Source organism: Thunnus thynnus, chromosome 2, assembly GCF_963924715.1.
Source record: "Thunnus thynnus chromosome 2, fThuThy2.1, whole genome shotgun sequence".
NCBI lineage: Eukaryota > Metazoa > Chordata > Actinopteri > Scombriformes > Scombridae > Thunnus > Thunnus thynnus.
Window position 1 is genome coordinate 19,045,552 of NC_089518.1, and position 20,330 is coordinate 19,065,881.

Below are 20,330 nucleotides of genomic sequence, written 5' to 3' on the forward strand. Positions count from 1 at the left end.
TGGGTGTGATTAGCTCCTTTGTTGGAGGTCTGTTGAGCTTCATTGGCTCCAGAGAATAGGTTCCTAATGAACCCAGCCAAGCTTGGACCAAACTTTGTGCTGAAGACAAACTAAGTTATGGTGGTCTGGCAGAGCGCTGGGGGTGAGCTGACTGATATACAACGCCTGGACATATGGTCCCCCCATCAGGGCCTCTCCCAGCCACTTTCTCATGTCCTGGCTTCTGTGTGTGTGTCTGTGCGCTTTTGTGTGTGTATGTGTCAGAGGGGATACACACAAGAAGAATATTTATAGTGTGAATTTTTATATTTATTTGATAACTCATTGGAACAGAGAAACAGAAAACTGGAAAAGAAGCAGAGGGGGTGAGGGGAGGTGGAAGGGGGAGAGAGAAAGAGAGGCCGGTTGATGCTTACTGAAAGCGACAGAGGAGAGAGGGCTCCAGGCTTTGTCTTTCCAGCTGACCCCAATACAGAATCTTTTCTGACACGTCCTACAAGACATGGAGTAACTGAGTAAATCAGGCCAACCTGGTTGTGGTGTTACTGCCACAGCGCCATAACAGATGCAATGTAGCAGAGAACCATATGCTATCATGATAAACTCATAACATAGAGAAGAATATGAAAGACAGAACTTATACATTTTCAAATCTCATGTTGCAAAAGTGCTATCTAATTTTTGGAAGCGTAGTAGGCAGCTATTTTTTGTGTGTTTGTGTGCACATCTGTCCATGCATGCGTGTATGTAAAGAGGAGGTGCAGGTGAGCCTGAGTGCGGTTTGAGGCTAATTGTTTGGGTCAGGGTGGGAGCGTGGGGACGGATGGCTTTCGTGTCCCACCAACAAGGCTCTCGGTAACTGAGCCGGCGAGGGGGAGAATGGGCCCACTGCAGGGCCACACAGCAGGCTCAAACAACACTTATTCTACTGGCCAAACTGTCAGCCAGAACAACTTCATTGTGCCCAAAATTGGAGTTGAAAGCAAGGCAGAGACTTAGGAGGGGAGGGGGCACTGGGAAGGTAGGGAGAAATAGGGGAGGATGTAGAGAGAGAGGGACAGAGGAAAGAGGGGGTCTGTGGGAAACCGGGGGACTGGAAAAGGGGGAGTCCCAGAGAAAGTGCAGTCTTGGGGATGAATAGGGTCAGACGGTGTGAGTTCATTTCAGTGAGGAGAATTCCCATAGATCCTACATGAGGGCCAGACAGCCAGGAGCACGGCAGTGGCTCGAATGGAAATGTATTAAAATGCATTCTGTGAAGAGCGGAGGAACTGTACTACTTATTCTAGTGTCTGTATTGTCACTAGATTTTCCCATACTCTTCAGCGATGATAAACACAGTTTTGTTTTATTTGTTAATGGTCACATAACAGCTGCTAGCGTAATATATTTCACTGATGTGCATCTAGTGTGCAATTACTCATCTGCTGCCCTAAAGTTTTGGTCAGTTTTTACAAACTTGAGTCATGTAGTTGTTTTGTGTTGCCTTTCTGTTTTGTCTTCCATCATCCCATGCCAATATTAGATTATACATCTGTGAAATGTCTCAAGTCTGTGTAATAAATAACTGTGCCACACACACAGGCTACCCACAAGCATTAGACACTTCCCTGCAGGATTTCCCTGGCTTGAACCCCAGGAGGGAGCCCAGCCAAGGGCTTTGAACTGTGATTTGTATATAGTACAACAGCAAGCCCCTTTAGACTGACACTAAACCAGTCTAAATCAGTCCAACTGCCCTCGGTAACTACTGCAAAAGAGTGAAGAAGTTTACTTAGTCACACTGAGTTGAGGAAGATGAGAAAAGTATGTGATTTGATGTGTGTGTGGGGGCGAAGATGTGTGTGTGTGCACTCTTGTGTGTGTCAATGCGTGTTTGAGTATGTATGTGCGTGCGCGTGTGCGAAATGCAGAAGTGTACACACACACACACACACACACACACACACACACACACACACACACACACACACACACACACCCGTGTTTGATCCAGAGCTAGCCCTGCAGCTCCCAGAGACTCAACAAAAGGCCTCCTCTATCCATTGTACAAGCTGTGTGTTTCCCAGGAGAGCTCGGGCTCAGTGAGAGAAGGGCCCCAGATCGCTTTCTCCTGACATGGATGTTTATTCGCTCTATGGTCCAGCAGAACACCCTCAAAAGGACTGGCCTTAGCATTTTGACGTGCATGACACATAAGTTTTGGAAAAGAGGAGAGGGGCTAGAGGGTGTGAGAAAGAAAAAGAGACAGTGAGTGTCTTGACAGATGAACAGACATACAAGACAGACAAGATAGAGAACAGGCCCTGTCTATGAAGGTGTTCTCAGTGCACTCATATGAAAAGGAATATTCAGGGTGTTCTCTGCCATTTTATTTGCTCCCTGTCTTTACACTAGTCAGCTTTCTTGTCAACTTTGTTCATGAATGTAGATCCACCCAGTGGGTGGGTAAAGATTTCCCCCTGATCTTGACAAGCTCTCCCATCCCTGACTGCATACTAATTCCTCCAGAACTACTGAACCAGTGCAAAACAAATACAAATTGCCAGGGCTGCTCTTCATTGCTTGAGAAGCAGGGTCTTAGGTGGTTAGCAGAGAGTAGTTGTCTATTGTGGGTCTGTGATTAATCAGATTGTCTGCTGTGTACAGAGAAGCTTACAGAGACAGCTGTTGTAGTTGGCTATATGATATCTTTAGGAATCTGTCAATATGTCTGAGTTTAAAATCCTGAGCTAATGAAGGGAAGTGTAAAAAAAACAAGGTATTCATTCCCCAGTCCATTAAAAGTCTATCAAATGTTTAATTCAATCAGGGAGACAATAACTGATTCTGACAATTGCAGGTTTCAAAGACGTCTCAGTATTTCACTTTATAGATGATGGTCTGTCCTCAGCTGCTCTCTCTTCACCGTTTTTTTTTTTTATCTGAGGGTTTGAATGCTATCTATCACAGTACTTCACCTTCTCTGTCAATATCTAAAGGTTTCCTTGAGATTGAGAGTGCCTGCGGGGTTGACCATAGATCTCAGTAGAGCTGCAGAAGCCGATGGTTGAAAACAAACATGGTAGGCTGATACCATCTAATCTGTTGAACACCATTATCGTCTAAGATATCGCTATACTCCCCTCCATACCCGCATGCACCCACCCTCCAAACCAGACTTACTCTCTCCCTCTACACCCTTTGAGGTGAAAGCTTGTCTGTTGAGGCAGAGAGTGAATGTAAGCCATTGTTATGGTGTAACCGGACTCTACAGCAGGTTGTTTGATCCTGTTTTGGGCCTGAAAAGCCTTTTTTTTTTTTTTTTTTACTTGAACCACCACATCAGCTGAGAGGGTCAGACAACAGACTCTATTTGTAGAGTCTTCTGTCTGTCTACCTCTTTTTTTTCCCTTTTTCATCCTCAGTTTGTCTCTCTTTGTCAGACTAAATCTCTCATCCAGATTAAGTTTGAGTCCGAAGCTTTAATTACCATAAAGAGGAGCGTGTACTCATTCAACATACTATACTTAGACACAAATGTATGCTTTCAGGCACATGCTGTTGCTCTCAATTTATGCCTCTTTCTCTCTCCTTTTTTTCTTCTAAACAGGATCTGTTTGTGCCTCTCCCTCTGTACAGACACTGGGATTATATTTCTCACTTGCACCTCTGGTATAGTCATGGCAAAAGAAAATGTTACTGGAAAGTGTTTAGATGACAAAAGCTTTAGTAAATTGTTTTGTTCGCCCACAATACTTCCAGCGATACATCCAAGCTCTTGTCGTGTTCCTGTTTACCCAGCATCATTTCATTATTTACATTACAACATAGAACTATGCCACCGTATTGTCGAATGTTTTGGGCGCTGACTTGCACTTCTACGCCTTTGTTACTGTTTTGGCATTGTATTCCCAATTTATGATGTGTTTGGCGTTCAGTGTGGACAATGTGCATGCAAATATCCCCATCCCATTATGCCGGCTGTCTTTGTACGTCAGCTTTCTTCTCTAAGAGGTATAGATGAAGAGTTGGCGGGGGGATGGAATGGCGTTGTATGTTCTGCGGGGAGATTTGTGCATGCGCGCGCACTCACACACACATGCACCCATCTGTGCCCCCAACCCATTTCAGACGTGAGAAACTGTACCCTCATTTGCATAAGAATAATTGACACTTCAAATTAGCCTTCCAATCAAAGAGGATTATTTTTTTCAGCATATGTGCAGGCAGTGAGCACTGCCATACTGGAGAATATGAAAGAGAGGGCAAAAGAGAGCACAGGAGGGGACACGTCATAAAAGCTTAACCCTTTCATTTCCTCATCTCAGAGTAGAGGATTTGATGTGCCTTTTTATTGGAAATATAACTTGATATACAGTAAAACAGACTTTTGTAGGGAAACGATAAATTATTTCTTCTCTAAATCAAGGGATTCTATGACTGCCTGGTGAGACATAACAGTGTTTCTGATTGATAGGTATTTTACCTTTGAAAGCTTTAGGTGCTCTGACTGTGTTATATGCACGTTTACACATCTATATTCACCTCAGTGGCATTGGGTGCAGGCCAAGAGAGTGAGTGCTATTAAGTAGAGTGTGTGTGTGTGTGTGTGTGTGTGTGTGTGTCATGGTGGATGTGTGTGGATTGAGGGTTTGCCCACATTAAACCATTAAAGCAAGTGCAATGTTGAATTATTGATAATGGCTAATGAAAAGGATCAGTTCAGGATGAACTACAGGCTTAACCATAGCCCTGAGGCTAACACACACACACATACACACGCACACACAAAACGTCATTCATTTTCCTTGTTCAACATCTCTTTAAGCTTTTCTCAGACAAGAATTAAACTGGTACTAGTGTCTTTTTCTCTGTCTCACTCTCCATTGTTCCATTATATTCCATTATATTCCAATTACATCACAACCCATTCCAGTTAAAAGCAAAGAAGGGTCCAACATCGGGACAAAATAGTTGCTATGTACTCCCAGGCCTACCCAGTTGACAAGCAGAGCACAGAGGACCTTTTTGAGGCTGAGCCGGGTTTCGGGGAGAATAGGGACAGGGATTCAGTTTTGGGGGAAGGGGTAGTGAATGGGGGTTGAGGGTTTGGGGGAGAAGGGGAGGGAGGCCTCGGCGCCAGCCCCTCTGAAGCGCTCAGCATCCCCCCGCTTATGGGATGGCGGATGTGTCTGGGAGTATCCATGACAACACTGCTGCATGCCAGGGACATACCACGGCAACATGGCCAAGTAGAGTTGGTGTCAGTGTGTGTGTGTGTGTGTGTGTGTGTGGATCCATTAAGGCCCACATATCTCAGTGACATTAATATTCACTCAGTCAGACAGGCTCAGCTTCAATCAGTTTGCTGTTAGGCAGGCGTGTATCTCAGACACTTTTATTTCAACCTTTGACTCATGGGCTCAACATGAATATGTCCGCTGTATACATCCTCTCTTGTAAGTGAATGTAAGCCAGTTTCTGTAGTTTGACACAGTTGTCAAGGAAAACGCCTTTCCCGCTAATGGCTCGGCATGGCACAGTTTTATGCTTGTACTATATAGTTTATACTTTCTAAGACACAGAAAGGTGCATCCTCACATTCACTCAGGTCATGCAGCACAGGTCAGGGCTCACTTACTCTCTAACAAACATGCACACACCCTAACACTCTCTCTAACACACACACACACACACACACACACACACAATCACACTCGTAGCTCTTGCACAGATCAAGCTGTGTTATAATAATCCCATCTGGGACGGCCTGGATTTTCACTCTGAAAGTACCCACATAATGATGCTCTGATGAGTTCCTGTGTGAGAGTGTGTGTTTGAGACAGAGTGTGAGAGGGAATGGAAGGTACTTTATGTGTCATGGGTTATAAACTGTTTTATATTTTAAATCCACATCCCTGCCCTCACACGCACACATACATACACACACACACACATGCATGTAGAGTCAAACACAGATCCTGTGGGGGTGTATTTTTAACCCCGACAGCCTGTGCATTTGCTGAGGGGTTAAAGGGCCGAATGGTGAATCAAGTAAATAATTCACAATAGCTGAAACTCTTTCGATGTAACCTCAGAGTGAATGGGGGAGGGAGACCAAAGAGACTTAGTTACACAGTGGCACACTATAGTCTTGTCCAATTGTATTTAGTGTTTTGACTTAACTGTACAAAAGTATAGAGAAACAAGTGGGTGAAAAAATAAAAATCAGTCAGACAGTCCTTGCAGCATCTGTAAAATGTGTACGGCGATATGTATACCTTTTATGCTCATGTATTGTCTGTGTGTTTGTGTGTATATGTACATCTAAAGCACCGACCATTATGTCTTTTCTGTGTTTTTAGGTCGGGTGAAGACCTCCTAGATGTTGACCCAGAAACAAATGGCGTAATGACTGGAGGGTCGAGGCTAAAGACTTCAAGGATATTCAGCTGATTTCTCAGAGGTGACTGCGCTCTCTCCTTTCAAGCCTTACTGTTTCTGCCCTTGTTATATGGGCTATATTTCATGAATTCCCTGCTATGGATCAGCAGTCTCTGCATCTTTTTTTCTCTGAGAATTCTATATGAAAGTGTCTGTAAGACATTTTGAGCGACATTGCCTTTGTCAAATGGCTGATTGAAGGAGACACAGAGAGAAATGCTGTGCTAATGAAATTGTCTGACCCACATCCTTTAGTGCTATCCATTTCTCCAAAGACACAGAAAGGGCATTTATACAGGTAAACCATGACTGGTCCCTGAAGTGAAAGAGGAGTTTTTCAGAAGGAAGAGGAGCATCCATTATTTACTATACTGGGTTGCTAGACACTTAGGAGATAATGCAGTGCTTCAAGCATACAAAACATAGAGCCTCCTTGGTGCTGGCAAGGCCATTGTTGTGTTTTTTGAACATGTCTGTTTCCATCCATACTGACAGATGAAAAAGAATATGTCTCCCTAAGGTTCAGAAGCACGGACAGAGATAGATAGAGAAAGAAGGAGAAAGAGAATGGGATGGTTGAGAGATGTGTTGTGTTTGTTCATATCTTTGTGTATGTTTGCTATTCATGTCCGTGCATTTTTGTACATATGTGTCTATTTATTGCCCTCAGTCGGTTTGTTGGCATCTGTATGTACAGTAGTATGTGTCCACACCTCAGGTTTAGATTTTGTACTGCAAGCACATGTTTTTACCTGTCTGAATGTGTATGCATCATATTCCTCCAGCGCTATCTCCATATAAGTAGTCTCTTCCAGTTCTGATAGGCTTTAGATGAGTCTTATTCTCTGCATATCAGCAGCAGCATCAGTTCCTCCTCATGGGGAGAGGAGGCATCTGAATGCAGTCTACTGGGAGTAGTTAGCAGGAGGAGAGCAAGGTGTACAACTCATCCACCCTGTTATCAGACTTAGGGCAACACCAGGCACTACTTTTTGCCTTTGTCAACCTCCCAAGAGACACTTTGACATGAAATCTGTTTTTTGTGGATGATGGGAGACCACTCCCAAAAATTCCTGTATTTTTCCACATAAATGCACATTGTGATGGAGAGCATGACAACCATCCATTTTTGAAGATCTGGTTTGAGAAAATCTAGGTCTACTGGCATTAAAGAATCCCCAAACTTAGAATGAAAAAATAAACCGTACTATTTTTTTTTTCACTACACACAATTACTTGGCTACTGGGTGCCCCAAAATTATTTTAAAGTAAGGTGACCTTTAAAGTGAGATCGCATATTATACTCTTTTTCAACAAGTTAATATAGGTCTCTGAGGTCCCCAAAACATGTCTTTGAAGTTTATTCCAAAAATACCACTGAGATTATGCATGGCATGTCTATGAAGTACATTTACATAACGTTGCAGCAGCAACACACACGTACCAGCGAGGATCATGGAGCAGAATGGGCTAACAAGTAACAACAAAGCTAGCTGAGCTAGAACTGCAGTTCAAAGTTCCACAAAAAGCAACATAAAAAAACATTTACCACAATCCAATCTACTACTGCCGTTATTTAGTTGGCTTCAAATGAGACCTAACGTTCACACAGTTTCTCTTGTCTGTCCCACAAGAACATTAGTCCAACATTGCATGCGAATGCCAAGTTCAACAGGCTAATCTGCCAAATAAACAGTGAAACAGCATAAAACTTATATAGGGTGACCATATTTTCAAACTCCCAAACCGGGACCTGAAGTGTATGTTACCGCACGTTCATGCATGCACACATGTATGCGCATATGCACACACCATAGGCATTTTCATCAGGATAGGGGACAATTTTTTCAGCACTTAGCACACCTACCGGGAGTATTCAGATGGCTGTCACAGGTGTTTCCCCTGCCAAAGTAGGTTTCAATGGTGCTACCTGCTTGTAGCCACCACTTATGGTTGGCTGTGTTAATATGATGTTTTATATCGGCATTCCACTGTGTGTGACCCAAAACGTTCTCTTGTATTGTGTGCAGAACACCGGATTTTCAAAGGAAGGAGTAGGAGGAGCCTCCCGGAGCTCTTTAGAAAAGACCGATTTTCTCTTCAGCATAACAGCTAACTGTTAGCATACTGGCATGTTTTGTCAGAAAGAGCCGCAAGCGTCATAAGCTAGAAGCAGCCCCAACAGAGACACATTGATTGATTGACACACATACAGACAAGTCAGTGTTGAATTCAGACGCATGGTGTGTTGTTTACGTTTTTATATTGGGTTAGGTAATAATGAGTGGGACAGAACATGATCAACGTCTATGTAAGCACTGAAAACAAGTAGGCCTATAATATTATTTTATTTTGTTTGTGGTGAAAACCGGGACAATTTGGTAGTGAATGTTGAAAACCGGGACATTTTAGTGTTTTACAGATATTTGTCAGGACTCAGGACACTCAGCTTGAAACCGGGACAATCCGTATCTGTAAACAATCCGCAAATTTACGGCCTACAAGTTTGAGGTTAGGTCACTGACAGCCAGTATCAGTGCATCACACACACATACAACAGTTTTCCAGTCGTTGTGGGGACTTTTCCATCAAAAATATAGTGAATCCAACAGGTCTTCACTTCCTCAGATGATGGGAAGTCATAGAGACTGTTGTGTTAGTTCTTGCAGCAAACAACAGAACTTTGATTCAGTTCAAAAGTTGATTCAGTATGTTTCAGTGGGTTGGGACTATCAGCCTTCTAGGGGAAGTTTCTGTTCAATAGATCCCTTTATGACGTCATAAAGGGAGCCAAATTTAAACTGTGCTTTTGCACACACATTTACTGAGAGATGGAGCAGGAGAAAAAAAGAGAGGACGGTCTTTTCTCATAGTTTGGGGGTCTCCAGACACACCAGGGGCACATACTGCATTTATGTTGAAAAGACACGAAAAAGTGCATTTTGCATATTATGTGACCTTTAAGGATTTTCTGATTTCTCTTCACAGCTTGTGTTTCATTTTCCATGTTTTGGCTATTGTTGATATTGGTTAAGACAATGGTATACAGTATATCTTAACTAGTTTCATTGCAGAGGCCCCAGGATTAAGACAAATCTCAACACACAGTTTTGAGCAAAGATGATCTGGATCTGGATGATCACCCAGTTTTTTACCACCTACAGTATATCCACCAGTTTCATTCAGCTAACACTGAGTCAAACTGATGGTTACTGAATTTATAGAAATGATTTTCCTTTGCTCATAAACAAGTGGTTTGGAACACAAGATTAAATGGACAGACTGGGATAAAACTCATGTTGCAATGCCCTGTGGGTGTGCTTTAAATCTCTATTTAGAGCTGTCTCACAGTTTATCACAACTGATAGGATGAACACCAAAACTATGAAAATACACCCCAGTTTGTGAAAGATTACTCCAATCATCCTGTTTTGAGAATGGCAAGACACCTTGTTTATACCAACAGCTCTTTAAATACCACAGATTATAGAATTCAAGTTTTGTAAACTGTATATAAGTCAGGAGGAGCTTAGTGGGCAGGCTTGAGGTGACCTTTAACATGTGGCCACGTAAACAGAACCAAAACCAGAGAGAGAATACATTGTAACTGAGAATGACTGTGTAAAGGCAAGCAAATAGTCTGTGAATAAAGATAGCAAATTTATTTTATGAAAGTACCTATGTTTGCAATTATTGTTTCTCATGTACAGTATTCCTTCTTTGTATACACTGTTTTTTTGTTGTCCAACATGTCTTCTATTTAATATAACAAATTCTGGTCCTAAATTGAAGTCAGGTTTTCCCTACTTTGACACACTTTAGAGTTTCAACCTCTAAAGATTGGTGTTGCAGTTATTTCAGTTTACCTTATAAACATCCAGCTCTAATCTGTCTATTCAGTTGGTGATTGTCAAAGGCTTTGTCTGATGTACCTAAAACATCAGACATATTGAGAACCATCAGCAAGGCCCTGGACCCGCATGCATACACTCACACACTGTGGACATCATCCTTATATATAGGCATTAAACTGCAGTGTCAGCAGAGAAGATGAGGAGGATGCAGAGAGAGGCACATGTAGCTTTGACTAAGATCAGCTAGACGCAGATAGACAGGCAGGCCGGGCAGGCAGCGTGTGCCCTTGAGGTGCTCTGAGCAGGCAGGGTGGTGTGCTTGAGTTGTCTGAATTCACCTCCCTTCATCTTTTGGGGTTGGGCTGAGTTTGGCTGTTGATGGCCCAGGGACCCCCTGCCAACTCTGAACTGTTCTGTACTGTCAGCCAAACATCAGAGAAATTTGTTGAAGAATGCAGCCTGGCCAAAACGTTACTTTTATACATTCTGAATCCCTGGAAAACAACTGAGGGGAGTTGCTGACTTATAGCAACTTGCAAGGGACATTCAAGACATTTTAAGTGTCGGACAAGATAAATCAGGAACTGCATTTAGAGTAAACCTTTAGGAAACACCTCAGTTGAAGTCATGGGATCCTAAAATGACATGTTACTCTGCCTTTGTTGTCTGATGCAGACAATGACACCATACATTGGAGATTTAACTGAACCAGTCAGTCATCCTTACTGTCGATCTCAAATGACCCCAGCTGTTCTGTACAGCCTATACATTCATATTGGCCCCCAGAATACCTCCCATGCTTGTCAACGAGCTCTATAGTTTCGGGGAAATGTAATACCATAATGTCTTTCTGGGAGTGTCAGGTATGGCAGGAGTAACGGAGGAAGGGCTGGAGGTGCAGGTAACCCAGGTTAGGCAGGGTGTAAAGGGGATCCGATAAGGCGTTCCCCAGACCCTACAGTCTCCCAGTCTCCTCTATGAGAGAATAATAAGCAGCTGTAACCCTGAGACACTCCCAGGCCTGTGTCCTCAGCTACAAAAACCTTCACCGGGCGTCTTATCAGGTTCTAAGGATATCATGTAAGACAATACATGTGAGAAGTGCAGGGGGAACAAAGGGAGGAAAGTGCAGTGTGATATGAGGGGGACTAATGTCAGCGGCTATTGTTGAAGCCTTTGTTGCCCTCAAGTACACCCGGAACTCACAGCTCACTGAACTTCTTTCATTCAAGGATCTTTCTTTGGGATGTGATGAAACTCTACAACAAGTGCTGTCCCTCATGCTTTCGCAATAACAAACTGTACACACAGAGGTTATGTGTTTGTTGTGTATGAATTGTAGCTAACAGGTTGCTGTAAGATCCCCTCTGGCTTGTAATGATGAATTCGTCTTAAACTGAAGTTCCTGAATATTTGCTGTTGGAAATGTTGTGTTATACAGAAAAAAATCCTAAAAGGCTTTCATGGAGCTCTCGTGTATTAATATGTAACCCAGTGTAAATAATCAACTGATATTTCTGGAGTGTATTTTAATTGTTTTAATCATTTTCATATTTCTCTTTTCAGGTGTATCATTCCTCCTGATCAACTGGATATGAGCCTGGATCTTATCGAGACAGGAGCTCAAGTGTTCTGAGAGCTGCACAGTACTCTTCACGAGACTTGGACCTGCAGTCTGTTCTACTTTATCTCTGTATTAATATCATGAGATTAAAAAATTGTTGATGAACACCTATTGTTACCCTAAGCTGATAAGCATCGATTTATCTATTTATTTTTATTTGGGAGAATACTTCCCAAAGTAAGCTAAAAATATTCTGCACACTGAAACTTATTTATTTCATGTAATTGATTGAGTCTAACAAGTATATTATTTGACAGCTAAATAAAAGCATTTTTTCCCTTTAAGTGATGTTTTAGTGTGAGTTATTTCCTTCTTTCTATGCAGTGCTTTGGCACTCCAGGTAAAGAACAATGTGCTTGACATAATTGGGTCCTATTTGGTTATGAGAAGAGCATGTGTGATGATAAAAGCTGGCAGGGTGATCAAAGCACCACATGTCCTGATCAAAATCATACACCTGACATGGTTGTAGTTTATCCAGAAAGACTTACGAAATGTAGGGAAACACTTCAGACAGTACCAAGCCTCCCTGTGTAAAATCAACTCCATTCCCCGTTGTCTGCTGTACTACTGTACATCTGTATAATCAAATATACCTGTATGTGCAAAATATGAAATAATAATTAAAAACTAGAATTTTTCTATACTTCTTTTCTACAGATTGTTGATGCCTAGACGAAAATTTCATTCACTTTTCTTGTATATACTTCATGTCAGTCTTATGTTTTTGAAACTAAAAAAAAAAAAATCTATTCTGTCTACAAGATGGATCAAAAGTAGGATCCACATCTTCCTCTGACAATTTGTTTCTCATGAAAAAGAAGCCTGTTTTCTCCTTTTCCTCTCCATTCATCTCTATGTGCCTCTCCATTTTCCCCTCTCCTTCCTAATCATATTAATTTTCTCTGTCCCTCTCTACTTAACATTCATTCTCACTATTTTTCTCACGCTTGCTCTGTCTTCATTTCCTTTACCAGCATCACTCTTCCCTTCTTTCCTGCATCTTTCCCCCGTCCTCCCCCGCCCTTATCCGTTCTCTTGCAACCTCTCTCTCTCTTTCGCTCTCTCTCTCTCCCTTGTCTTTCTCTCCCTCTCAGATGTCAGATCACAGTCTAGTCTTCCGCTTGCCCTGTCATCACATTTTTCACACAACCCCATCCCTTAATTGGGCCTGTATCATCATATCATATCATGTAGAATACCTGATCACAGCAAGAGATGAAAGATGGCCTCCACCTATTCCCTCACAGACAGACAGACACACATGTACTGTAGAAACACACAAACACACACATCAGTGGTCGTATGGGACAGGAATCCAAGCTGATGGCTGTGTCTGTGTACATTTTTACACCTCATGTTTGCACCAAGTTGTCAAAGTGATTGTTACAGTGTGACAGGTGAGATGGTGTGTATTCCAGGAGTGTCCAATGATGTTTGTATCAACTGCTGGTGGCTTTTGTGATGAGACAAAGGATGCCCTGGAGCCAGCAGTGTCACATCTACAGGTAACCAGCAAAATAAAGCAAACATCAACAAAAAGTGTCTCGGGAGTACAGAAATAGCTCCAACATGTCTTGGCATCAATTTGAAGGATGTAACATGAAATCATAAGCAAACTATCCAGACATCCCAGTTGCTGAGGCAAAATGCAATTAGCCATATAATCATGTTTCTGGTTTACATTGTGTTCATCTTTTCCATCCAGATAGATAAAAGTGGCAATGCCATAGATAGGGCCGCACCTAAAAAGTGTTGTGTAAAACTGAACCCATATTGACAAGCATATGGGGTGAGTATTTGCTTACAGGCCTTTCACAACTGGCACACAGCTGCACAATCTTAATTTCTTTTCTCTCACAGTCTCAAATTGCAAACAAACCTAATTTTTGGCTGATAAGTTGTGTTAGCATTTTGTCACTGGCATTTAATTAAATCTTAATGATCATGTAATTGTGAAAGAGCAAATTTTCTCACTACATACTTGTCAAATAAATATTAGAGCACAGAAACAGTTAATATGCAGTTGCTCTTGTACCAAAGTTTGTAGGTGTGGCCTAATATATAAACGGAAATTATTCACTATAGGGTAATAGCAATCACACAGCCTTAACGTATGTAATATAATAGAGCAGCAGTTCCTAACCTAATTAATTTGTAACCCTTTAAAGTGAAGCAATATCTAACCACTTTGACCAAATAGTGACTGGTTCATGTGAATCCTTTTTGGGAGCCTGAGGAGGCAAAACTGAACTATCCACTATTTCACAATAAAGAAGCAAAGATTAGAGAAAAGTGGGGGGAAAAAAAAGTCCCATCTTGTGACATAATCATCTTGTGATCCCTCCGCCTTATCTTTTGTCTACAGAATCTTGTTTTGCCAGTATAGCCTGAAACACAAACACACACACATACACACAAACACACACACACAGGTGTTTATGGCCAAACGATTACCTCTGTATTAACTACTGTGTATATACATTGTGTGATTATGTGGGTCTGAAGCCTTGAAAACTATCAAAATGTTTCAATACTCAACAATAAATCTTGATCTTTGTGAGAGCACATGTAGTTTTATTTACTGTTGTATGTTGTATTTTTCACACACACACGATACACTGGTAAATGTTATCTACCCGATAATAAAGCTGTTGGAGCCCTGCTCTGAATAAACCTTTTCACTCACAAATGCTTAAATTCTTCTTTTACTGTGTATGCGTAGGAGTGGTGGGACATCTCTCCTTCCAGAAAAGTAGAGTACACAATTGAAAAGCCTTTGTTTTCATTATGTCGCTGTCTCATATTTTCCCCCACATACTGTATGTCACTCACATCAACTGTGAGATATTGGTCCAAATAGACAGTAGTACCATGTGCAAACAGAATGTGTGTTATAATGTAAGTGTTGGTTAACACACAGACTCACATTGGATTGAGGACACAAGCCTGTTTTCTTTTCATTTCTAACAAATGTTTCAAATCCGTATGATGTACGTTTGTTGTACATTTATATATAACATGCTAATAGAGAAAAATGATTTTATAATGTATGCCAAGCTTACATTATATTTAATTAATGTAATTAATTCACTTGTCGTTCTCTAAGCAGCTAAAAAGTAAGATCATGTTTTGTCTAAATCTTAATCAGAGCCCAAAATAAGTGTTAAGCCTGTTTCTCCTGACATGACAAGAATACTAATATTTTTAATTAGCTAGCATCTGGCATTGGACTAAAATTTGGATCCTGGGCTGAAAAAAAACCCAAAACCTCTTAGAATGTTACTAATATTAAAGAACAGGTTAATTAATTAGTTAACAACATGAGTTTGTATATATTATGCATGAAAAAAAATGTTCACCAGATAGAGATAGATTCAAACATGTGAAGACATGGATCACAGTTTAAATAAGTCTTCCTGGAATCATAATGCAGCTGTCTACATCTTTCAGAACAATTGAATTGAGCCAGGAGCATTTGGAAGCCACAAAGATCTCAGGTGACTCTACGCAGCACCTACTTGAACTTCTGAAGGCAGAAAAAAATAAACGTAAGGATTCAACTATTGACACAGCTTAGAAAAAAAGAAAATCTTTATTCTACATTAAAGTGTTTTTTGGCCCAGGAACATGACCTTGGTAGCTGCTTGTGACGAAAAGTAAAGAATAAAACTTCTGAACTCCATTATGTGATAGAACTTTTTTTGCTCCTTTCTTTGTCCCTCTCCTCTTTTTTTCCACTAGACGGCATAGTATTTCACTTTTATCTACAGATAGCAGGACTTTGTGTTATCTTATTTTGTTTGGGAGAGGATTCACAAGTACTATCCGCCCCATGATCCCAACAGACGACAAGATACAGAACTCCAAGTCTGGAAACTTTACAGTGAGAAAAATTAGGTCTTCCTGAAACTACCTTGGTGTGTGTTTAACTCTCTGGTTATTCCCTCAGAAGATCTGAAAACCAAAGCAGCTGCACAGTGTTACAGTACTATACAATGCAACACAAGGATGTGTGTAGAGTTTAAAAAGCAGCATGTTTTAAGATCAGACTCAAATCTAGTGCCAGAAACTGGAGTTTGATTGATTTATTCAAGGTTGGTGAAGGTTAAAGGGACAAATATAATTGGTTTGGTTGACTTTTCAGTCCTCAACAGAAAATGAAATAAATTGTTTTGTAGATCAATGGTTCCCAACCTTTTGTATGTATCTCCACATCCCTGTCAGATTAGTTCCAAATGTGTTCATTTGAATATATTTTAAAGAGAATCTTATTTAGCACTATTAATTATATAAAAGTGGATAATCAGTCAGTTTTGGCAAGTTTTCATTCGTATCACTACCACTGGGAGTGGCAGAAACTGGACATTTCAACCATTTATCCATTACTGTCCATTACTTTAATCCTTACTTCACTATCTAACCAGTACATTTTGCTAACTATTTCAACTGTTTACCCATTACTTTTAGCTTTCTTATTCAACCATTTATCCACTACTTTGAGCTTTTTTACCATCCATCCATCCATACCTGCTAAGCTAACTATTTCAGCTACCTTAAGATATCTATTTTCTCCAATTATCCAATACCTCTAGCTATATCAACCATTTACCCACTACTTTTAGCTAACTATTTCAATTGCTTATCCACTAATTTTAGCTGTCTATTTAATCATTAATCCAGTAGGCCACATTTATCTATTTCAGCCATTCATCCACTACCCTTGGCCATTTCATCATTTTCTAGTATTTTTAGCCAACTATTTCAACTGTTTGTCCATTACTTTAATCTACTTCAATCTATTTTAACCAATTACTTGTTGCTTTTAGCAGTTTAGACCCCCCTGTTTGCTTGCTAACTAGTTTTCATGCACATATATTGTTCAGGAGTTACAGTTGACTCAAGATGCGGATTTTTTTATCATAATAAAAAAATCATTATTTTATCATAATTTTGATTTTTTTTTTTTTTTTTTTTTTTTTTCAAATTTGAGCCACTCCACAGTCTTTCCATGTACCCCCTGGTAACTGCAGAAATACCCTGTGGGTATATGTACGTCTGGTTGGGAATCAGCTAAAGATGTTCACCGAATCCCATTGGAACATGAAATGAGTAGCTCATACAGCCCTATCTCAGTGTGTCTTCTTGAGTTTGGGGAATGTTGGTTGACTTATGTCCTCTTCTTTCCTCTGTGGTGGAACCACAATGACCCGCTATCACTCGCTGTCGTGACATTCTGAGGCTGCCTTGCTGAAAGCTGGACAAGCACAGAAGACCTCGCCTGCAACATGTTGTGTGTGAATGTACGTTTGTTTGCGTGCGTGAGTGTGAACATGCGTGTGAACGTGCATGTCTTTCTCTTTGTGCCCAGTCGAGAGTGATTGATTTTGAAGTGTAGAATCTTGACAGTGTTCGGCTATCCCAGGAGGCACGAGACCACAGGGCCGAAACAGACGAGCAGCCTTCACTTTCTTCTTCTCTCTCTCTCTTTTTTCTTACTCTCTCTCTCTCCCTTCTCTTACCTCTGCCCTCTCTCATTCCAAACATCCATCCCCCTTTCAATATAACCCCTTTTCCTACCTGCTATTTCTACCCTCCTCTTTGATGGGTTTATTGATATGTAACATTGATATTTATTGCTGGCTAAAATGAGCTGCTGTCGTGCAGGTGGTGGGTGGGGATTCCTTATGTGGGTCAATAAGAGACAGCCATGCCTGGTGATTTGCTTTGAGGGAATTCACAGCTGCTGTAGCTTATACCACTGAGATATAGCCTTTGTCAAACTCTCATCCATATGAGGAAAAAAACAACAGAGATGTGAAATGGAAGGGTCTCAGGGAACATCACAGATTTTCAATATTGCTTAAATAGAATAGCTTATTCGCTCTCTCTACAACCTGTGCACTCAGCTATCACTTACTATCCAGAGCTATGTGTATTTACTGTATATAGAAGTACATGGAAGAGAGTGTGGAAATAAAGAGGATCTATTACATGTGCAGTGGCAGATGAATCCATATGTGCTCCTTCTGCCCTTGTATCATATATTTGTGGCAGCCTGAAAACTATATCAAAGGTGAAAATATGGAATTCAATTTCAACCACCCTTTATAAAGTCATCATGGCTACAAAATACAAATTAATTTTAAACAGTATTCCTAGATATTGATCTTTAAATGAGATTAATGATTGACCATATAGTTCTACAATGAAAGGAATATAACTCTGAACAAGGCACCCACACCCAGGAGAGCCCTGTTAGATTGTGGTGAACCAATTCAATTCAGCTGTGCAAACTTCAGATTTGGATTCTTGAATTGTACTGTATAGTCATCTTCAACCTGCTGGTTGTCACAAGGACTAAGGGTAACAAAACAGAGGCAGCGTTCGTCTCTGCTCCGCCATTAGTGATGTTGTGTCACCCACTCCTGGGGCTCAGGCTTTGTTTTCCCATCATGCCCTTGCTGCCTGCTGGTTGGTTTAAACAAGAAGTATTCTTCTTCAGCCTTTCAATTATACCATGCCCCGCAGCAGCACCCTGCCTGACTCCACATACACCGAGATGGGAGCTAAGAGAGTAGGAGGATTGATTTGAATTTGGTGTTTAATGGGTGTTTTGCTGTTTCTGCGTATTGGTATTGTCAATAGTTGGTTTTAACTCTCTATGACTGAATATTTTCTGTATTAGGAATTGTTTGGAGTGGTGCATCCATACAGAGAAAGTGAAACATTTTCAGGTTATTTTCAACCAGGTCCATTTTGTAGTAAACACCAGGCAGTGAATGATTTATCTTGAGAAGTCAAAGTTAAAATATTTTTTCACAATAAAGAGTTATCACAAATAGTCTGCAGGAAAAATGTAAAGGACATGGTAAATGTTTCGGTTAAAAAGCAACAAGTCTTCCAAATTAAATGACGTCTTGGTCCATGCACTCCAGAACAACACAAAAAATATTTCTGATGCGATGTCGCTGTTGGAAGGGCGACATCATTTGTCTGTGCCTTCCAAAATGTTACAGATCACTGTTGAAAGTTTGGTAGGTTAAGACACAAAAATGACTTGGTTAAGTTCAGGGAAAGATGATGGTTTGGCTTAAGATTCGAGAAACATTGTGGTTTGCGTTAAAATTACTACTTTGTAGCGGTTAGGTGACCTTTGTCGTCACAGTTACAATAATACATGCAAGGTTAGGAGACGATTGTGGTCATGGTTTAAAAAAACAACATTGTCGCAGTTGGGAGGGGAAATGAACAGCAAACTCCTGTTTTCCATCATAATTATTATAGCAACTAAAGGACTTTGTCACTTGAAGTAAACATATCACGTTTTGGGGCACACGCTGAAAAGACTTTGACTGGTGTTTTTCTGGCAAGGACAGTCTTGTCCAAATGTCAGTCAATTCCTGAGCTTTTACAAGTCTTGCATTTTACTGGGGATTTCACTGTTTCAACTTTTAGTGCCCAAAAACAATTTTAAAAAGTCAGTGTCTACACTACATAATTGCCAAAAGCATATTATTTCTATTGCTGTCCCACTGTCTCATCAGTCCGTCTCTCCCTGTCTCCTGTCTCTGACTCCCATGGCAGCTAGACACGGGTCAAGTTCTCCCATTGAAAGGATGAGATAGAGGGTGAAACCCTGCAACCACAAAAGCAGGCCGTCTAGACAAGGCCCCACAGTCCTGACCCCAGTTACACCCTCTCTCCCAAGGGGCCTATAATACCTTTGTTTCCATGTTGATAAATTCTATTTCCTGTCGTACTAGGAACACAACAAACACTGTAACATCCAAACTTAGAAACTTGGACTACCGGCATGTGCATAGCAGTAAGTGCCTCAGAGACTTTCAAACTTAACCAAAAAATTGGCTTTACAGTTTTCTTAGAATATTGTTGTTAACAAGTATAAACCCCGTTGTGGATGCTGCTTATTCAGTGTACAAACAATATGGAGAAATTTGCTACACCAAGTGTTGATATTAAATTTTTTTAAAAGAAACAATTTCTGGACAAGATTAAGCTTCAGTTTGTTTTACTTTAGTTAACTCAGTAGATTTGTCTTGCTTTGAGTGACGTGAATATGTCTGGTGATATGTTGACTTAGGGTCCTTGGTTCCCACGAATGGCCCACATGTCTGGATTTTAGGTTTGGGGGTGCAGTCTGGTGATTTAGGCATGAATTATCATGTAGTCGCACGGCGTAAATTAACATACAGCCTTAGACAGAGTACACAAGAGCAGGCCACTTCTATTCAATGGCCCACAAGGGAACACGGTCTGCTGGCCTGAGACTCCTCATAGTGTCTGTTTCAGCACATGGCCTGCTTATGGCTAGGTGTTATGCTAATTAGCTAGTGTTTGCACATACATGTGTGCACTCTGCCAAGATACACCGCAACAATACGCTGCTTTTTTTTTCTGCATGC

At 40.9% G+C, this 20,330-nt stretch overlaps 1 long non-coding RNA gene across 1 annotated transcript in view; it reads left to right on the forward strand.

Moving 5' to 3' along the window:
* Positions 1-12,188, forward strand: part of LOC137195558 (uncharacterized) — a 39,471-nt gene extending 27,283 nt beyond the window's left edge. The window contains exons 3-4 of the long non-coding RNA XR_010931136.1: positions 6,348-6,448; positions 11,847-12,188. This is a non-coding gene — a long non-coding RNA (uncharacterized lncRNA). The remainder of the gene's footprint in view (positions 1-6,347; positions 6,449-11,846) is intronic.
* The last annotated feature ends 8,142 nt before the right edge of the window (positions 12,189-20,330 follow it).